This window comes from Oncorhynchus clarkii, chromosome 12, assembly GCF_045791955.1.
Source record: "Oncorhynchus clarkii lewisi isolate Uvic-CL-2024 chromosome 12, UVic_Ocla_1.0, whole genome shotgun sequence".
NCBI classification, from domain to species: Eukaryota; Metazoa; Chordata; class Actinopteri; order Salmoniformes; family Salmonidae; genus Oncorhynchus; species Oncorhynchus clarkii.
In genome coordinates, this window is record NC_092158.1 from 22,745,867 (window position 1) to 22,766,140 (window position 20,274).

Consider the following 20,274-nt stretch of genomic DNA (forward strand, 5'->3'; position numbering starts at 1 on the left):
AGATGCCTCAATTTGTAGAATCAGATTATTTGCCCAGTCCATTACTTTGACAAGTGCAAGGGATCCAGTTCAATTTTTAATCATTGGACAGGGCTTTGAGTTGATTCCTGAGTAAATATAAGAGAAGTGTTCATGTCGTAGCCTACTGTTTACCAATAGTTTACAAAACATATTTGTTAATTTGAGAATTGAATGGCCACACAGTCTTTCAGTTTCATACTCGCCTCCATCAGATGGCCATTCTTTGCTCTGTAAATCATTGGTCTCCTGGCCACTCTCGAAGTCAACAATCCCCTCTCTGCCAGGCTGGATGTCAAACTTAACACTGCAAACGACCACAAAATTAAATAACATTACCTACAATTTTGGCAACAATTAGCATTTTCTTTAGACTACAGTAGTATTGAGTTGAACACTGGTCTTACCTGGCCTGGACTACTTTAATACAGTGCTTTTTGTTGACCAGCAGACAACTTGGTCAAGGCCTCAAACAGGTAGTCAGTCACACTGCAGCACCAGGTCCCCCTGAGCAAATAGACAATGCAACAATAGAAATGCAAATGTTCTACTATTCCATTCGGAAAATAATATGTGCAAAAGCTTAGTAAAGAAATATACATTTGTGCACATCAATGATAAGTGTTTTGCGCAGCCAACCTTTTGCTTGATATCCTCACATTGGACATGGAGGATCAGGAAGCTGTCACTCAGGTTGCTGACTGACACACCTGGAAGAACACACAGCCCAGATACTTAGAACAGTGGTTGAATGAACACAGTGCATTACACTGCGAGAACAAAACGTGATACATGCACACACACCTAGGCAGCTTTATTCCTCTCCTTGGTGCTAACCTTTGAGGTTGTTGAACTCCACTGCTGTTTGATCTTGGCCTCCTCCACCAGGTAGGCTGCAGTTCCAGTGTAGATCAGCTGTCTGAAGCGAGGCCTGAAGCCATTCCTGTTGTATTTCACCACAGGAACACTGTACTGTGGGAAGGTATGGAGTTTACTTTAATTTGACCTTAAGGTAAAAAAAAAAAAGTTTAACTTTAACATAGCTTACTTAACTCCATTTGTTTACCTTGATGCGTTCTTGCCAAATCATCTGATAGGCTTTTATGTGGATGTCTTCCTCACCTGACCAAAAAAGGCAACTGGTCAAAAATGCTGGTCATTGTCACCATGGCTGTCTGTAAGAGGCGCACAATTGGGCACATAATTCATCAGCACAAGGTCTCCGCCTCACTTATCCTGGTGTCCACAAATGGTTTGCACACATTGTGAGGGTAAGTTCTCTTTTCTTCCTTTGAATAGGGAACTGGTCAATCCCTTGATTTGTAACTGGAAATGGGGTAAGCAAACAACTGAGATGTATAGTGTGATTGAGGTGAGCCCTATAGTCAAATAGGGTACACATCTGCATTAAATGACTTGTAGGGTAGGCTTACCTGTGATTCCTTGCACGTACTTCCGTAAAATGTGCTGGGTGTAGAGTTTCCTCGACATCTGTGAGGCCTACAAGTACAAATGTACAGTGCCTTGCGAAAGTATTCGGCCCCCTTGAACTTTGCGACCTTTTGCCACATTTCAGGCTTCAAACATAAAGATATAAAACTGTATTTTTTTGTGAAGAATCAACAACAAGTGGGACACAATCATGAAGTGGAACGACATTTATTGGATATTTCAAACTTTTTTAACAAATCAAAAACTGAAAAATTGGGTGTGCAAAATTATTCAGCCCCTTTACTTTCAGTGCAGCAAACTCTCTCCAGAAGTTCAGTGAGGATCTCTGAATGATCCAATGTTGACCTAAATGACTAATGATGATAAATACAATCCACCTGTGTGTAATCAAGTCTCCGTATAAATGCACCTGCACTGTGATAGTCTCAGAGGTCCGTTAAAAGCGCAGAGAGCATCATGAAGAACAAGGAACACACCAGGCAGGTCCGAGATACTGTTGTGAAGAAGTTTAAAGCCGGATTTGGATACAAAAAGATTTCCCAAGCTTTAAACATCCCAAGGAGCACTGTGCAAGCGATAATATTGAAATGGAAGGAGTATCAGACCACTGCAAATCTACCAAGACCTGGCCGTCCCTCTAAACTTTCAGCTCATACAAGGAGAAGACTGATCAGAGATGCAGCCAAGAGGCCCATGATCACTCTGGATGAACTGCAGGGATCTACAGCTGAGGTGGGAGACTCTGTCCATAGGACAACAATCAGTCGTATATTGCACAAATCTGGCCTTTATGGAAGAGTGGCAAGAAGAAAGCCATTTCTTAAAGATATCCATAAAAAGTGTAGTTTAAAGTTTGCCACAAGCCACCTGGGAGACACACCAAACATGTGGAAGAAGGTGCTCTGGTCAGATGAAACCAAAATTGAACTTTTTGGCAACAATGCAAAACGTTATGTTTGGCGTAAAAGCAACACAGCTGAACACACCATCCCCACTGTCAAACATGGCGGTGGCAGCATCATGGTTTGGGCCTGCTTTTCTTCAGCAGGGACAGGGAAGATGGTTAAAATTGATGGGAAGATGGAAGGAGCCAAATACAGGACCATTCTGGAAGAAAACCTGATGGAGTCTGCAAAAGACCTGAGACTGTGACAGAGATTTGTCTTCCAACAAGACAATGATCCAAAACATAAAGCAAAATCTACAATGGAATGGTTCAAAAATAAACATATCCAGGTGTTAGAATGGCCAAGTCAAAGTCCAGACCTGAATCCAATCGAGAATCTGTGGAAAGAACTGAAAACTGCTGTTCACAAATGCTCTCCATCCAACCTCACTGAGCTCGAGCTGTTTTGCAAGGAGGAATGGGAAAAAATGTCAGTCTCTCGATGTGCAAAACTGATAGAGACATACCCCAAGCGACTTACAGCTGTAATCGCAGCAAAAGGTGGCGCTACAAAGTATTAACTTAAGGGGGCTGAATAATTTTGCACGCCCAATTTTTCAGTTTTTGATTTGTTAAAAAAAGTTTGAAATATCCAATAAATGTCGTTCCACTTCATGATTGTGTCCCACTTGTTGTTGATTCTTCACAAAAAAATACAGTTTTATATCTTTATGTTTGAAGCCTGAAATGTGGCAAAGGGTCGCAAAGTTCAAGGGGGCCGAATACTTTCGCAAGGCACTGTATGTAATGGGTGTACAGTATACTCATTACAGAGGAGGCTGGTGGGAGAAACTATAGGAGGACGGGCTCATTGTAATGGCTGGAAAATAAATGGAACGGACGTGTTTTCCATGTGTTTGATATCGTTCCATTTATTCCATTACAATGAGCCCATCCTCCTATAGCTCCTCACACCATCCTCCTCTGACTCATACCATGACACACAGGTGTGTAAAATAAGTTTAGAGAAAGTATTAAAGCACAGTCAATTCCTTATTGAGACTCACTTCCTGCATAATGGGGGGAGGGGTTACCCAGTGTTCTTATCCAGAACTGTTTTGGGTAGATTCTCCTTGAGCTGCGTGAGGTAGGTTTGCCTGACTAACGCCAAATACTTTGTGTTGTCAACACAGGCTGGCTGATTTCTGGGCATGAAGTCCTTGATGAACCTACAAATTATGATCACAAAGTACAACTGATTTTGTGGAGTATTTGTGGTAGATGTTGACCCTTTGTCTTTTGAGATATCTTCTGATCTTTGTCTCTTAATGACCTTGACAGCCCAGGATCTCTTCTCCCTCTCTCTCCTGGCCTTCATGCCTCTCCAGCATGTCTCAATCCTAGTATAATGAGACAACAAGACAGCTGATTAAGTCATAGTCTTGTATATCATATTATGCTAGTTCCAAGAAAGTCAAAGTAGAGACCTGCTTCTCTCTGTCTCATGTAGTCTCCCTTCACGCTGTAGCCTTTGTACTTTGCCTGGATCATTGTAGCTGTAACATGAAGTGACATGTAAAACCTGACTTCTTTCCAATTCAATGCCATTTAGCAATCAAATTCCAGAATTGAGTAGCCTGTCATCTGTTGTTAGAAAAGCTAGAGCCAGTACCCACCCAGCTTATGCTTGCAGACCTCAAAGGCATCTTCGGTGGCGAACAGAGTTCTGGGGTGACGTGTGAAGATCTTGGTCCTTTTGTATCATAAATGAAAGACAAGCCAGTGAGAAACAGCCAGACTGTGTTACCAGGTGAACCCAAACCCATAATCCTGGAGACCACCTCACCTGCACATCTTGTATTAATCAGGCTTGTAGCCCAGGTGCTTGATCAGGCACTCCACCCCCTCTGCGTCTGTATCTTTCCAGCTAGGCCAGGTGTCTGAACACAGGGGCTTGTACCTGACAGAGACAACAGGAAACAGAGTGTTCAAACTAATGCAGCTATGTATCATAGCAGTTTATGCTGGACAGAGAGCAACTGCACACTATGAGGCCTCACCTGGCTCCTTGCCTTCGTTGGGCTTCATACAGCAGACGTACCAGGGCTTCTTAGACATAAGCATCTCTGTTAGGCTGCTCTTAAACTGAGTGGCCACTTGAGAAGACAGCCATGATGATAAATATAGAAACTCATGGCAAGACCGGATCACTTTGGTGGCTCGTGTTATCAGAAAGTCTCTTTTTACTGTTTCAGGTCTCTTCTTGCTGTCTGGCTCAGTGGTGGGAAAGCAGTGTTTGATGATGGCATTCTTAGACTGACGCATGACCTAGTGGAAAGGTGGAAACATCCCCCAGCTAACAAATGGATAAACATCAACGCATCGTTCAACACTACAACATTTTAACAACAATTAAGCTCAACTAAGACTCTGGCACACTTAGGCAGTGTAAAATATGCAGGATGAACGATAAAGAACGGTCTCTTCAAAACCAAGAGGCAGTAGAACAAACACTCCCATAGTCCTCCCCCTTAACAGTCATGTCAGTCTATCCCAAAGCAATGCCTAACAATCAGCTCTTCTATAGTTCACAGGTGGGCTTAACAATGAATAATATAGCAGTCGGCAGGAAGCAGATTCCAGTGAGAGCCCTGGACACACCTCTTAAATGTTCCTGTACAAGAGAGGATTCTTTTTGATAATTCATGATAAATGATATGATCTGATAGAGAGATTAGGACTCACCTCTATATTGCTCTCACTGAACTCTATGACACTGAGGTCTTTCCGTACCGTCTTCCAGTCACTCTTTTCATTGATTGAGCTGACTTTGGCACATTCCACCTGGATGAGACAGGAGATAACTGTCTTGATGATGACGGCCCACTCCATGGAAACGTTGATTGTTTGTCTCTTTTATACATATTCATACTGTTCAATTGTAAAGGTCCTCACCTGTACCAGGTAGCTGTAGCGTTGATAGGTTACCTCTACCACCTGTACCATGTAGCTGTAGCGTTGATAAGTTACCTCTCCCACCTGTACCAGGTAGCTGTAGCGTTGATAAGTTACCTCTCCCACCTGTACCAGGTAGCTGTAGCGTTGATAAGTTACCTCTCCCACCTGTACCAGGTAGCTGTAGCATTGACAATTCCTCTCCCACCTGTACCAGGTAGCTGTAGCATTGATAAGTTACCTCTTCCCACCTGTACCAGGTAACTGTAGCATTGATAAGTTACCTCTTCCCACCTGTACCAGGTAGCTGTAGCATTGATAAGTTACCTCTTCCCACCTGTACCAGGTAACTGTAGCGCTGACAATTCCTCTCCAGACCCAGCCAGCATAGCAGGTCCTCCTCTCCTCCCTCCACTAGCTGGTAGAAGATGTGGAAGTTTCTCTCTCCATGGTTCTGATGCACCACCCGGGACTTCTCCAGTAGATAACCTAGGATGTGGCCACCAACAGCTTCCCCCTAGGGGGAGTACAGCCCATTAAAGATCGAACACTCATTTTGTTATGTTCCTCTGATGTTTTACTATGGGAATTCTGTGCTCAACCTCATGGCACTTACCACGTGATCAAACTGAATGTCTATGTACTTCCCAAAGTGGCTTGAGTTGTCATTCTTCTTCCAAAAGCCTGAGAGAGGTACGTACACACTATATTATCAGTCATTGTATTTGTACATGGCAGTGTACAAACATAATGTTAATTTCTCATGTCATCACATATGCTTTACTATGGTATTCACCTTAAGCACAGGGTTGGAGAGCAGCAGTCGGTCTTGGACATTGACCAGCAGTTTGGTACTGGGGCAGCTCACAGCATAGAACTGCAGGATCTTCTTGCTCCACTCTCCCCTGAGATCAAGATGAAGTGGTTGTTGGTCTCTGTTAACATGGTGCGGTAGACATTGTCTGCCAGGGCGTAGCTGAAAGGGAGGGCAATGAAGTAGAGGTTCAATTACATTGCTGATGAATATACTGTAGATACATAGGCAGCACTGTATAGCATATCTTGTGGCGCACACATACAAGCAAACACATATGTTATACATGTACACATGCAACTTACATATGGGGTGGAAGCACAAAAAAGTACACTCCCATGTAAATGTCCATCTACTTCTTGGTGCAGATTCCCAGATCTTTGTAGGGATTGACTGACACTAGGAGCATACCAACGTAGGTCTGTGGGAAATGTATTAGAATGAACATTATGAGAGATGGATGCCTGTCTGCATGGGTGCAACAAGAATGTAGTGTGCTTGTTATCTACATGACCTTACAGAAAGTAAGGTAGCTCACCCTGTAGGTACAGCACAGCAGAGCAAAGTGCCAGTTCAATTAGGGGAGAAACACTGTTTTTCCCTGTTTCCTCAAGTTGTCCAGGAAGGCACTCTCACTGGTGTAGGCATTCAGCATAACAAAATCCTGGATGTCCACGCGATCCCAGGCCGTAAGGGAGCCCTCCACGTCCCGAAGGTTACAGTGCTCCTCCAGGCTCTGACCAATCAGAGACAGGGTCCAGGACAGTTGCGTTGATATCTTATATGCAAATGCCCCCAAAGCACAACATAACAATACTGTCACAAATCCCATCAGGGCATGACAGTTGTAAACTAGTAACGACAACCAGATGGCAAATCATTTATCTGCTGTATTCTTTTCAGACAAAAAAAATACACTGTTTTTTATATTAGTGACATGTTTTCACAGCAATAACTCAAGGAACCTTTCACTGCCAAAAGACTCATGTTCTGTCCCTCTGTGTTCTGTTTTCCTTGGAGTTATCTGCATCTGTCAGGTCTGAGGCCGTGCCACTCAGTGCTCATTGACACACAGATACAGGCAATCTTGCCTTAAACCAGTTAATTTCTCAACGTGTCCTCCTCTCTTAGCCTCGCAAAGACGTCTGATCCCGCAAGTTTACATTAAACGCTACGCTTGCGGGATCAGGCGGCTTTGCGTAGCTACTCATCACTAGCGTGCGTGGGGGCCTTGACCACATCCCCTGCACATGACAGATAGGAGTTCAGTTCAGGCATTCCTATCTAATCTGCTTCCATGTTCCTCAAGGAGCAATCAGTCTCTTGTCACTGTTTACAGAGGATACAGACGTCCCCCTCCCCACACAAATATAGTGCAAACTCCACCCATTTACCCCAAAAGCAGGGTCAAAACACAGACCAACTCCAAAGCTGTTGCACTGAAATCAACTCTTAGAAATGCTAATAATGTTATCCCTATGACAGCATTAATAATGTGTAATTTACAATACTTTTGTGCTTCCATAATTTATATTCTGAACAGAAGCCACACTTTACTGTTATGAAAATCCAATTGTTGCTGAAGTTTCGTACCCCAAACAAATGAGCCCTTGGACCACAATATGCAGATCTGTTCTCCCTAATTACAATGCTATTCCTATTTTCTTTTAACAAAGGTGTTCAAAGTAATGCATTTCAAAGTCCCTACCGTGAATGGAAATCGTTGGTCTCAGACTGCTGTGAGCTCCAATCCCCTTTTATACTGAACTTTTGGGTTTATTTAAGAGAAAGGACCATATAAAAGGAAACATTGACATATTGCCCCCTCCATTTCCACCAATAGGAAGCCATCAATACACAAAAAAATTAGAGAGAAAGGAAGCAGACATGGTCTGTGTGTGTATAGGTGTGGAGTCATGTATTTATTAATGACTAAGTCTTACTTATGACATAAAGGTGAGAAACTGCTACATGTAACGTTACAGTAAAGACAATGATTACACTGTTCTATGGCTACTCTCCCTCTCCAAATACCTTTACACCAAATGACCCCTTTCTTGTCCTGTTCAGCAAAGCACTATATGGCAATCTCCCTCTGGACTCTTATTTTTTTAGGGGAAACAGGGCTATTTTCAGCCCCTCTTACAGGAAAGCAACACTACCAGTCCCAGTTACCAGGTGGAAGATGGCCCAAGGGCACCAACACACAAGGCAATTCATCATTTAGTTATTTACATTGTGCCTTCCTGATGCCATTTCCCTAGGGAAAGAATGAAGGACATGCTTCCCGCTGGGCAGACATGGGTTGAATCAACGTTGTTGCAACGTCATTTGTCAACCTATTGTGATGTGGAATCTACCTGGAAAAACCTTTGGATTTGAAAAAAATTATCAACCAGTTTTCATCTAATTTCAACCAGCATTGTAAACATTGAAATTAGGGTAAAAATACACTGACTTAATCTGACTAACAGGTTATTATATCAATCTAATTTCAACAATCATTTTTATTTTCTTTATATAACCTTTATTTAACTAGGCAATCATCAGAACTATGTAGAAGGCCAGCATCCCGGAGTCGCCTCTTCACTGTTGACATTGAGTCTGGTGTTTTGCGGGTACGATTAAATGAAGCTGCCAGTTAAGGACTTGTGAGGCGTCTGTTTCTCAAACTAGACACTCTAATGTACTTGTCCTCAACTTAACCCGATAAAAAGATGTACTCTCTCAGAGCTAAACTCAGCAAAAAAAGAAACGTCCTCTCACTGTCAACTGCGTTTATTTTCAGCAAACTTAACATGTGTAAATATTTGTATGAACATAACAATATTCAACAACTGAGACATGAACTGATTAAGTTCCACAGACGTGACTAACAGAAATGGAATAATGTGTCCCTGAGCAAAATCAAAAGTAACACTCAGTATCTGGTGTGGCCACCAGCTGCATTAAGTACTGCAGTGCATCTCCTCCTCATGGACTACACCAGATTAGCCTGTTCTTGCTGTGAGATGTTACCCCACTCTTCTACCAAGGCACCTGCAACTTCCTGGACATTTCTGGGGGGAATGGGCCCAGCCCTCACCCTCCGATCCAACAGGTCCCAGGCGTGCTCAATGAGATTGAGATCCGGGCTCTTCGCTGACCATGGCAGAACACTGACATTCCTGCCTTGCAGGAAATCACACACAGAACAAGCAGTTTGGCTGGTGGCATTGTCATGCTGGAGGGTCATGTCAGGATGAGCCTGCAGGAAGGGTACCACATGAGGGAGGAGGATGTCTTCCCTGTAATGCACAGCGTTGAGATTGCATGCAATGACAACAAGCTCAGTCTGATGATGCTGTGACACACTGCCTCAGACCAAGACAGACCCTCCACCTCCAAATCGATCCCGCTCCAGAGTACGGGCCTCGGTGTAACGCTCATTCCTTTGTTGATAAACACAAATCCGACCATCACCCCCGGTGAGATAAAACCGCTACTCGTCAGCGAAGAGCACTTTTTGCCAGTCCTGTCTGGTCCAGCAACGGTGGGTTTGTGCCCATAGGCGAAGTTGTTGCCGGTGATGTCTGGTGAGGACCTGCCTTACAACAGGCCTACAAGCCCTCAGTCCAGCCTCTCTCAGCCTATTGTGGACAGTCTGAGCACTGATGGAGGGATTGTGCGTTCCTGGTGTAACTCGGGCTGTTGTTGCCATCCTGTACTTGTCCCGCAGGAGTGATGTTCGGATGTACCGATCCTGTGCAGGTGTTGTTACACGCGGTCTGCCACTGCGAGGACGATCGACTGTCCGCCCTGTCTCCCTGTAGCGCTGTCTAAGGCGTCTCACAGTACAGACATTGCAATTTATTGCTCTGGCCACATCTGCAGTCCTCATGCCTCCTTGCAGCATGCATAAGGCACGTTCACGCAGATGAGCAGGGACCCTGGGCATCTTTCTTTTGGTGTTTTTCAGAGTCAGTAGAAAGGCCTCTTTAGTGTCCTAAGTTTTCATAACTGTGACCTTAAGACAGTAACAGCTTACAGACGGTAGGAAATTAACAACCGTTCCACCGGTGCATGTTCATTAATTGTTTATGGTTCATTGAACAAGCATTGGAAACAGTGTTTAAACCCTTTACAGTGCAGATCTGTGAAGTTATTTGGATTTTTACAAATTATCTTTGAAAGACAGGGTCCTGAACATTTCTTTTTTTGCTGAGTTTATATGTATCTTCTAAGCTACAGTGAATAGTTTACTATAGGAGCTGTGTGGTAAACGTAGGGGCATGATTTGAAAGCTCATGGTCCCAAGGCTCACACCCTGACCTCCACCATGCTACCAGAAGACATAGAATTCTAAAGCTGCTTAAAACACGAGCCCTCCAGGATGTATTTCTGAGAACACAGGGGGCAGAGAAGTGCAAAAATACGTTTTCAATCCACCACTCTAAGAAAAAAAAAACCTTCCTCTTCCAACCCTCATTCTCCCACCCTCTACCTGGCACAGCAACTGTCACATCTTACATGGTTGCCAGCTCTGCAACACTGAAAACCTCTTTTATTCAATTCTATAGTACTTTTTCCCCTGAACTGCAAGAAAGGCTCTTTCAATGTTCTGTAATGTTGAGAAAACATCCATTAAAAGATGCCCCTCCAATACATCTTGTATGTGAAAAGCATTTTTGGTCATGTGAATAAGAAGATGGAAACCTTTTTAAAGAGCAGTCTACAATCCAGTTCACACATTCAGCCAGTATGTCTATTCAGTAATTATTCATTAGAAAACATTCAACGTCACAGTCAATTTCACACTCAGCAGTCAAAACACAAAAGAGTTTTGGCCTACTTACTGCAAGCAGGGTAATGCTGAGGGGAACGACAGAGCAAGAGAAAGCACAACAGGGGGTGTGGGTGACGGTTGGGTGATGGGGGGGGGTGTAATCTTCTAATATGTGAACCCCAAAAGCAAGTATTTATATGTCAAGGAACAGACTATAAAGGAGAAGTAATGGTTTCAGACTTACTGAGCTATGACACCTATGGTTATCATGAGGAACAAAACAATAGAACATATTTTTTAGTCTTCTGATTTCATTACTACTGAATTGTTATTCCGATCCTCAAGGAATGTGGGTAACTGGGTTAGGGATGTGGAAGAGGTGGGGGGTTGATTTCTCCCACCTTTGAGCTACTATTTATTTTGCACTCTCCTCCCCTCCAGAATCCCTCCCTCCGATCTCCTCCCAGCCCAGCATCATGTTAAACCAATGAGACAGGTGAACAACATCACTGAAGGCACCCCATTTCAGATGTCAGAATCAATCTGACAAAACAGGAGGCGATGGGGATCAAACCTCCCTTTCTCCCTTCCTAAGCATAAACAAGGGAACTGGACCCTTCTTATCCACATTGAAAGTGAAAATGTCTTGAAATTCCATTCTCTCGCTCTGTGCGCGAGTACACGCATACATGCTTGTGTGAGATAAAGTTTCTCTTTGCACTTGTGTTTGACACACTCTTAATTGCTGAAAATGTAAGGACCATTAAATTATACACATTAATGGAACCTAATGGTAATGGCAAACAGGAGAGAGTGACATCTTTTCAAAAAGTCTGAAACAGGTGATAACTCACACAAAGAATAGAGAGAGAGAGATGTAGAGAGAGAGAGAGAGAGAGGGATGTGGAGAGAGAAATAGAGAGAGGGATGTAGAGAGAGAGGGATGTGGAGAAGTGTGTGTATATATATATGAGAGATGGGGAGAAGGATGTGGAGAGAGAGGGGGGGATGGAGAGACAGAGGGATAGAGAGAGATATTTTGAGAGTGGGATGTGGAGAGAAATAGGTGTGGGTAGAGAGGGAGGACACTAGCAAAGGTGGAAAATGAACAACAACACACCTACATTTAATGGCAGGCTAAAGCGGAACAGGAAAGCCTATCTGACCGAGTGGCCATCACCCTAGAGGCCAGCCCATTGTCTCAGGCTCTCCACTTTGGGACAGGATCCTGTTACTCTGTCACAAAGTGGCCGTTAGGCTCCTGAAAGAGAGCACTCCTCATGGGCCACAGACTGACACCACACATCACATCACCCATGTCAACACACACATGTTTAGGGGGCTCCAGGTGTCCGGAGAAACCTGAGAGTCACGGTTCTGTATCTCATCCTACAATGGTTCCTTTTTATAGCTTCAATTGTAGAGATCAAATCCAGCATACTATAATGTGGTAGAAAACAGTACCATAAACAGTATGTATTTTACCATTGTATTACATATTTTTCCAAAGTCTGGCAAAGGTTGAAGCTTAACGTGGTGGTCTTCATAAGTGGTGAGCAAGGCACTTAGCGCTAATTGCTCCTGTAAGTCGCTCTGAGGGTCTGCTAAATGACAAACATAATAATAATAACATTGGGGAACAGTCATTTTTTCTATCAAACAGAGGGAAAGCACACAGACACACTAAAAAACACACCGCAGTATTACCTCACTCATCTCCAAAGCCATGTGAGTCATGGTTGAATCTGTCTTGTAATGGATCAAACAACTTAGAACTATCGTCCCAGATTTCGCATTAAAGAGGGACTCTCGTCCTGGGGTTGTTCTAGCAACCGAGCAACACTCTCATTCTAGAGCTACTTTTAGTCTCTGGCGAATCAAACGCAGGTATGTCCCTTTGACCGTAACACCTCACTGTCACACTGCTTTCCTCTGTCCCTCTGACTTCCATGCTCTCTGACAGAACTGGCCAGGTTCTGGGGACCAGGGGAGTGGTTCGTGGGGAGTTTCTCCATGTGGACTAGTACTTCCTGCTGGAGCGTTGCTCCGGTCCTGTCCATGCTGAGACCATACATGCTGAGACCACGCTGAGACCACACTGAGACCACGCTGAGACTACGCTGAGACTACACTGAGACCACGCTGAGACCACGCTGAGACCACACTGAGACCACGCTGAGACCACGCTGAGACCACGCTGAGACCATACTGAGCTAGTTGGCTCTGGATGCTCTAAGATAGTTAGTTCATCATTCATGAAGCCTAGGCAGGAAGGTCTTATTCAGTGCTTCACATGAGTGTCCATTGACACACAATGTGTGTTTGTGTGTGTGTGTATGTGTGGTGCATGGGTGTGTGCGTCAGTGTGTGTATGCGTGCCTGTAAAACACAAGGATTCAGAAACTATCTGCTCCAAGCTCCAGTGCAGGTATTGTGTTTACTGATCTTTGATTAGGCAGATACATTTCTGACTAATTATAAACCACTCATAAATACCAAGGTGAAGCTACAGTAACAGGCCTGTTGGGATGAAACTATTGTCCTCTCAGTGCATCTTAAAACTGCTGTCAATACCAGCCTGTGCTTTTCCCTGTCATCTTAAAAATTATATATCAAGTTTGTTCTAATTTTTATTCAAACAGATCATACATGATTTAACTAACCATAAATAAGTTATTGATCGACATTGTTATCCAGAACGATTATTTAAGATGAAGAAAAAACAAAGTATAGATGATCACCTTCCCTGTCTTGTGGATTAGTACGAAGTAATGTGTTGGGTTGTGACAGGCTTGACAGAAGCGTAACATTGCCCTGTCATTCCGACTGTTTAAAATGTAAAGTTGAGCATCCTGTAAACATTAACAAAGGCATCTTGCATTACAGCCACACTAATTAAACAGAGAGGAGACATTCAAAACAAAGGACATACATTTTAGACACTACTAAAAATCAGAACAGAAGGAATAACTTGACTCCCACTATATCAACTTAAGTTCTATACTTCCAAAACAATGTTACATAGAGGCTTACATTCCCAGAGACTACTGTAACATTTAAGGTAATTTATAGGAAACACTGAACCATTTTGAGCAGTTCATTTTCTGTTTGGTTGCAGCCCCCTACCAAATACCCACCCATATATACCCTCCAGCCTGTGGTTAGACTTGTCTAGCCTTAACAAGCTTTGTGCTACCTACCCACAGCTCTCTGATTTAACATGAGTCCATGTAAAATCCAATTACACCAGAGTTAGGGGGTTGATTTTCCCATTACAGATTTCATGCTGAGTTTGAGGGCTACGATTTGATAACCCCACACATCAGCCCTCTTTCCCCTCTCTCAGACAAACTCTAATTTTCTCCTCTTCCTGACACTTTATGTCTCTGTAATAAGGGGTAACAAGCCGTATACCCTAGTCATCAAAGTCCACTCCAGTCAAGAGGTAAGGTCATCATCCTCAACCAACCTCTGTCCTACCTTACTCTCATTCTATCATTCAATGAAATGGGATGTCAGATCCCGTACACAGCAATGTTTTTTCATTGTTCTACCTTATCATCAATAGGGGGCAGCAGTAGCCTTGAAGTTGGAGAAGCTGGCTTTTAACCGAAGGGTTGCCGGTTCAAATCCCAGGGCAATGTGCCCACGAACAAGGCACTTAACCACACAATACACACACCTTTTCCTGCAGCAGGGCAGCAATGTACCAAAGACCCCCGCACACCATAAACACACAGGTAGATACACATACACATACACACACACACACACAAAACCAGCTACACCAGCATATTAGGTAACCCCTTAACCTCTCAGAAAATCATGGGTTAACATACTGACCAATTACAGCACAACTCTGCCTCCTTAAAGGGCATGGGACTAGGCATCACAGGATAGCCAAATTAATATTCACCTGCTCAATTAGTCCCATTCAACTCAGCATGCTTTATTTATTGGAGCAAATAGATAGCTGAGGAGAGAGCTGGACTCTAATGGTCAAGACTAGCCAGGTTACTGTAGTAGCCTTCTGAATCTCAGCCATGTTCAGTGAGCAAGAAACTTTCTGCTAGGAAACCATGGCCAAATGCATACAGCTGATGGCAATACAATAACATGATTCTAAAACGCAATCATTTAGGTTAAATGCAATTTCACTGAGCTATAGTATTGAAATGCAGCTTGGTTTGTTTATCTGAAAAAGTGTTATTTTTGTGTATAAAATGTGGCTGTTTGATATAGAAATTTCATTAAAAAGTATGACAATGCACTGATAGAGCATTTCATTGGAGGAGTCAAATAATTTCAAAAGTTTGGTAACACTCAAATGTAGAGATAGTGGAGAAGGTTATTGGAGATATTGAAAAATAGACCAACATGCATTGAAAGTCAAATGACATATCTTTGTACCTTTGAGTACATGTACAGTTGAAGTCTTAAGCTTACATACACTTAGGTTGGGATCATTAAAACTCGTTTTTCAACCACTCCACAAATTTCTTGTTAACAAACTATAGTTTTGGCAAGTCGGCTAGGACATCTACTTTGTACATGACACAAGTAATTTTTCCAACAATTGTTTACAGAGATTATTTCACTTATAATTCACTGTATCACAATTCTAGTGGGTCAGAAGTTTACATACACTAAGTTGACTGTGCCTTTAAACAGCTTGGAATTCCAGAAAAGGATGTCATGGCTTTAGAAGCTTCTTGGCTAATTGACATCATTTGAGTCAATTGGAGGTGTACCTGTGGATGTATTTCAACGACTATCTTCAAACTCAGTGCCTCTTCGCTTGACATCATGGTTAAATCAAAAGAAATCAGCCAAGACCTCAGAAAAGAAATTGTAGACCTCCACAAGTCTGGTTCATCCTTGGGAGCAATTTCCAAACGCCTGAAGGTACCACGTTCATCTGTACAAACAATAGTACGCAAGTATAAACACCATGGGACCACGCAGCCGTCATACCACTCAGGAAGGAGACGCGTTCTGTCTCCTAGAGATGAACGTACTTTGGTGCGAAAAGTGAAAATCAATCCCAGAACAACAGCAAAGGACCTTGTGAAGATGCTGGAGGAAACAGGTACAAATGTATCTATATCCACAGTAAAACAAGTCCTTTTATATAGACATAACCTGAAAGTCCGCTCAGCAAGGAAGAAGCCACTGCTCCAAAACCGCCATAAAAAAAGCCAGACTACGGTTTGCAACTGCACATGGGGACAAAAATCGTACTTTTTGGAGAAATGTCCTCTGGTCTGATGAAACAAAAATAGAACTGTTTGGTCATAATGACCATCATTATGTTTGGAGGAAAAAGGGGGAAAACACCCTCCCAAGCTGAAGAACACCATCCCAACCGTGAAGCATGGGGGTGGCAGCATCATGTTATGGGGGTGCTTTGCTGCAGGAGGGACTGGTGCACTTCACAAAAAGATGACATCCTGAGGAATGGAAATTATGTGGATATGTTGAAGCAACATCTCAAGACATCAGTCAGGAAGTTAAAGCTTGGTCGCAAATGGGTCTTTGAAATGGACAATGACCCCAAGCATACTTCCAAAGTTGTGGCAAAATTGTTTAAGGACAACAAAGTCAAGGTATTGGAGTGGCCATCACAAAGCCCTGACCTCAATCTTTTAGAAAATGTGTGGGCAGAACTGAAAAAGCGTGTGCGACCCAGGAGACCTACAAACCTTACTCAGTTACACCAGCCCTGTCAGGCTGAACCCAACTTATTGCTCGAAGCTTGTGGAAGGCTACCCAAAACATTTGACCCATGTTACACTAATTAAAGGCAATGCTACCAAATACTAATTGAGTGCATGTAAACTTCTGACCGACTGGGAATGTGATGAAAGAAATAAAAGCTGAAATAAATTATTCCTTCTACTATTATTTTGACATTTCACATTCTTAAAATAAAGTGGTGACTGGCCTAAAACAGGGAATTTTTACTAGGATTAAATGTCAGGAATTGTGAAAAAGTTTAAATGTATTTGGCTAAGGTGTATGTAAACTTCCGACTTCAACTGTACATGGTTTTATATAATGTGAGCATTCTTCTGGTCAGGTTGTTCTGACCAGTCCAGTCCAGGTCGATAGAAGCTGAATCAGATCTGGATAGACCAGAGAAGGAGAAGGGCAGCTCAGCTGTGTGTTAAGGGATGCTTGCTGAGAAGTGGGAGCCTGATACAAGGGCGAGAGCAGCTCCATAAATGTTACATTAGGACACACATCCTTACCTATAGCACCTGGATTTATGGACATCCCATAATGCAACAGCCCTTGCAAACTGGCTGTCATGGTGTCCTAATTTTCTTCTTCTGTTTTTTCGCCTGTAATGTTCTGCAGAGAGAACTAGACAGAATGCCTAGCAGACAGACAAATCCCCAATGTGATAAAATATTATTGCAATATACATATAATCATACTCTGGGTAGTAAAAAGGCATAAACTGTCATTCTAACACTTCTCTGGCTGGAACTATTGAAAGTAAGTTTAAGGTTATCATATAGGCTACATCAGAATGATAATAATCCACACAATATACAGTTGCCTAATCATGTTCTGCTGTCAGGTGGAGGGGAGGGGCAAGTTGCACAACTGGGTTGGAGTGTGTTGGCATTATTCATTTATGGGAAATGCTTGTTCTGATGTACTTGTAAGAGTTGTTTGGAAGGGGGAGAATGCGCATGCCATTAATTGACAATGCACAAAGTATTCAAATACGGGGATTCGAGAGGAGGGCCTAGGCCAGGGTTCCCCAACTGAATTTGGCTAGGGGGTGGTTTTTTTTGCCCCCCCAAATTTTCTCGGCAAAAAAAAAAAAAAACACACCAGGAAATCAGCTACAATTGAAATCTGTTCCCAAGTATTCCCAATCCCATCCATAATAGAGAGACAGGTGATCAAAAACAAACGTAAGCAATGTTTGAAAGTATTATGTTTTAGTCCAACGTGATATCTGTTTGGGCTTCTTGCGGTCAATTTGCAGTCTACAAACTGTTTAACGCCCTTCCCTTAAAATGACCATAATTCCCACATGTCTATGTTGTTGTCTGCTTTCACTGGTGTTTATTTCACTGCTATCATTGAGCCTGGAAACTGACGTTACTGCCTCTCCTCTCCGCGCCTCCTCGACCACCTTCCCGCTGCAGCTCATCAAATCGCGCGGGCAAGCGCGCCGGATCAAAATTGGAACCAGCCAGTGGTGCTGATGAACAGCTCCTTGCCAGAGTGGACACACTGGACAGGCAGTCGGTGACAGAAGAGAGAGTTTTAAAACGGGTTGGAAGGTTAATGAAAGGACTCAAACTCAGCGTTGATTCGTTCAGAACAGGTTAGCAAGGGGTTGTTTACATAGTTGTTTTTACATTTCATATAACGTGTCTGATATCTAGCTAGCTAAGTTAGCTGTCAAAGTAAATACATGTCTCATACTAGCATTGGGAGCTAGATTGAAACGAGCTACTGTAGCTAGCTAGTTAGACAGTCAGGTATGGGTCTGGTAACTAACGTTAGTTGAAACAGCTACGTGGCTACTTGTGTAAATGTAAAGCTAGCATTGTCACTGTGGTTAGCTACCTAGCTGTTGGCTGGCAGTGTGCTAGGTTTGTCAACTAAGGTTAGCTAACGGACTATTTATTTTGTAGGAGATGATACCATCGCGCCAGATGATACCACCGCGCCAGCATGACAGCGATTTTCAGAAATTCAGAAAGTAACGTTAACGTTAATCATTCATCACACCTCATCACAGGATGTCATGTAAAGCTAGATCATGATACTTCACCAGGTTGTCACGGGTCTGAATTAACTCTGAAAAGCTTGGCAGGCAAACCTTCAAGTTATGGTTTGCAAGGGGTCTCTCTCTATCTTTCTCTCATATATATATATATATATATATATATATATATATATCTTTAACTTTCACACTCTCTCACTCTGCCCTTCTCTCTCTCTCTCTCTCTCTCTCTCTCTCTCTCTCTCTCTCTCTCTCTCTCTCTCTCTCTCTGTGTGTGTCTAAAAATATGCACACACAAAAAAACATTACAATTAATCATTTTAGGTCTGAATAGATATGTCAGAGCCCATCAGCTCTGTTTTCTGTCCCACTGTTGGGGCAAGGGGAGGGGGGTCTATCCCTGGGTGTCTGGTGCTGGGGACTTGGGAGGGGTGGCCTCAAAATAGATAACAAGGGGACACTGCTTGTAGAAACCCTTGGGGGAGGACTTGCTTGACTGCCTGTCTAATTTGTACTGGTAAGCAAAGGTGGTGGACACATCTTTCACACGTCAAACTCTTCTTCCAACAGCGGAGAGAGTAAAGAGAGTAAAGAACAACTTTTCTCCTCGTCAATCAGAGCTTAGCTACCTCAGCGACATAATTGCTCAGTGAACTGGACCTGCTTGTCTATAGCCTTCTCATTGTGTTTATTTGGAGTTCCCCTAGCGACATTGTTGACAGTGAAGAAGGGATTTTTACTTCAGAAGGAATCATTTTTTTGTGCTTATCTGAATTGAGGGGTATTCTTTGTGACACTGTTACATGGATGTTTCCCTCAAAAAGGTTTGTGTTTTTTCAGATTTTATGTGAAGTTACCTTTGAAGCAACCAAGTTTGGAGATTTCTTTCAGCCAAATTGTAATTGAATTAACTACAGTAATATATTTCATGCTGGATACTCTGTTCCCACAGTAATGTAACTTTATTGTGATGTTCTCACTGTAGGCTAATTTCTTATGTTTCTTAACTAGTTTCTTATCTTATAGCCTATGACTCATTGATTGAAAACCAGAACAGCTCTTCAGTCTACTTACAATGGAGTTAATTCAAGACATTGGCTAAAACCTGACTGTAAAATGAACCACAATCAAACTTGTAATTGTATTACTACTACAGTTTATAGACTGGGTTTTTACATTATAGAACTTATAGTTAACCATTCCCTTTCTGGTTTGTGGGCATGACATTGACCACACAGGGTCTCCAAGCAACACTTTGTTTTTATCATCTGACGAAACATAAGAATGGGCCAGTTAATTTTTGCACTGCCAAGTTCACCAGGTGGGTGGAGATCTCATTTAAGGACCAATGGAATGGTCTAAAATGTGTAAACTCCACCCACCCGGGGCACCAAGCCATGCAAAAAATGAATTCACCCAATCTGCCTACTGATAACAATGTGTGGGTGGAGCTGAAATGCAATGTTTGTAACTGTGAGAAAGAAGATTCCCAGTAAAATACTAACTATTGTCAACTAAGCTAACCAAATGTAAGGTCAGACTGAAATATGCTTTAGAAAGGCAGGAGCATGCATGTTATTTTAATGTCTGTTTAGAAGAGTCAACAGCATTAAGCCTGCTTTCCAGGCTCT

At 42.7% G+C, this 20,274-nt stretch overlaps 1 pseudogene; it reads right to left on the reverse strand.

Annotated features, from left to right (window-relative positions):
- Positions 1–176: 176 nt before the first annotated feature.
- On the reverse strand, positions 177–19,283 carry LOC139422405 (unconventional myosin-Ih-like; annotated as a pseudogene).
- Between the last annotated feature and the right edge of the window lie 991 nt (positions 19,284–20,274).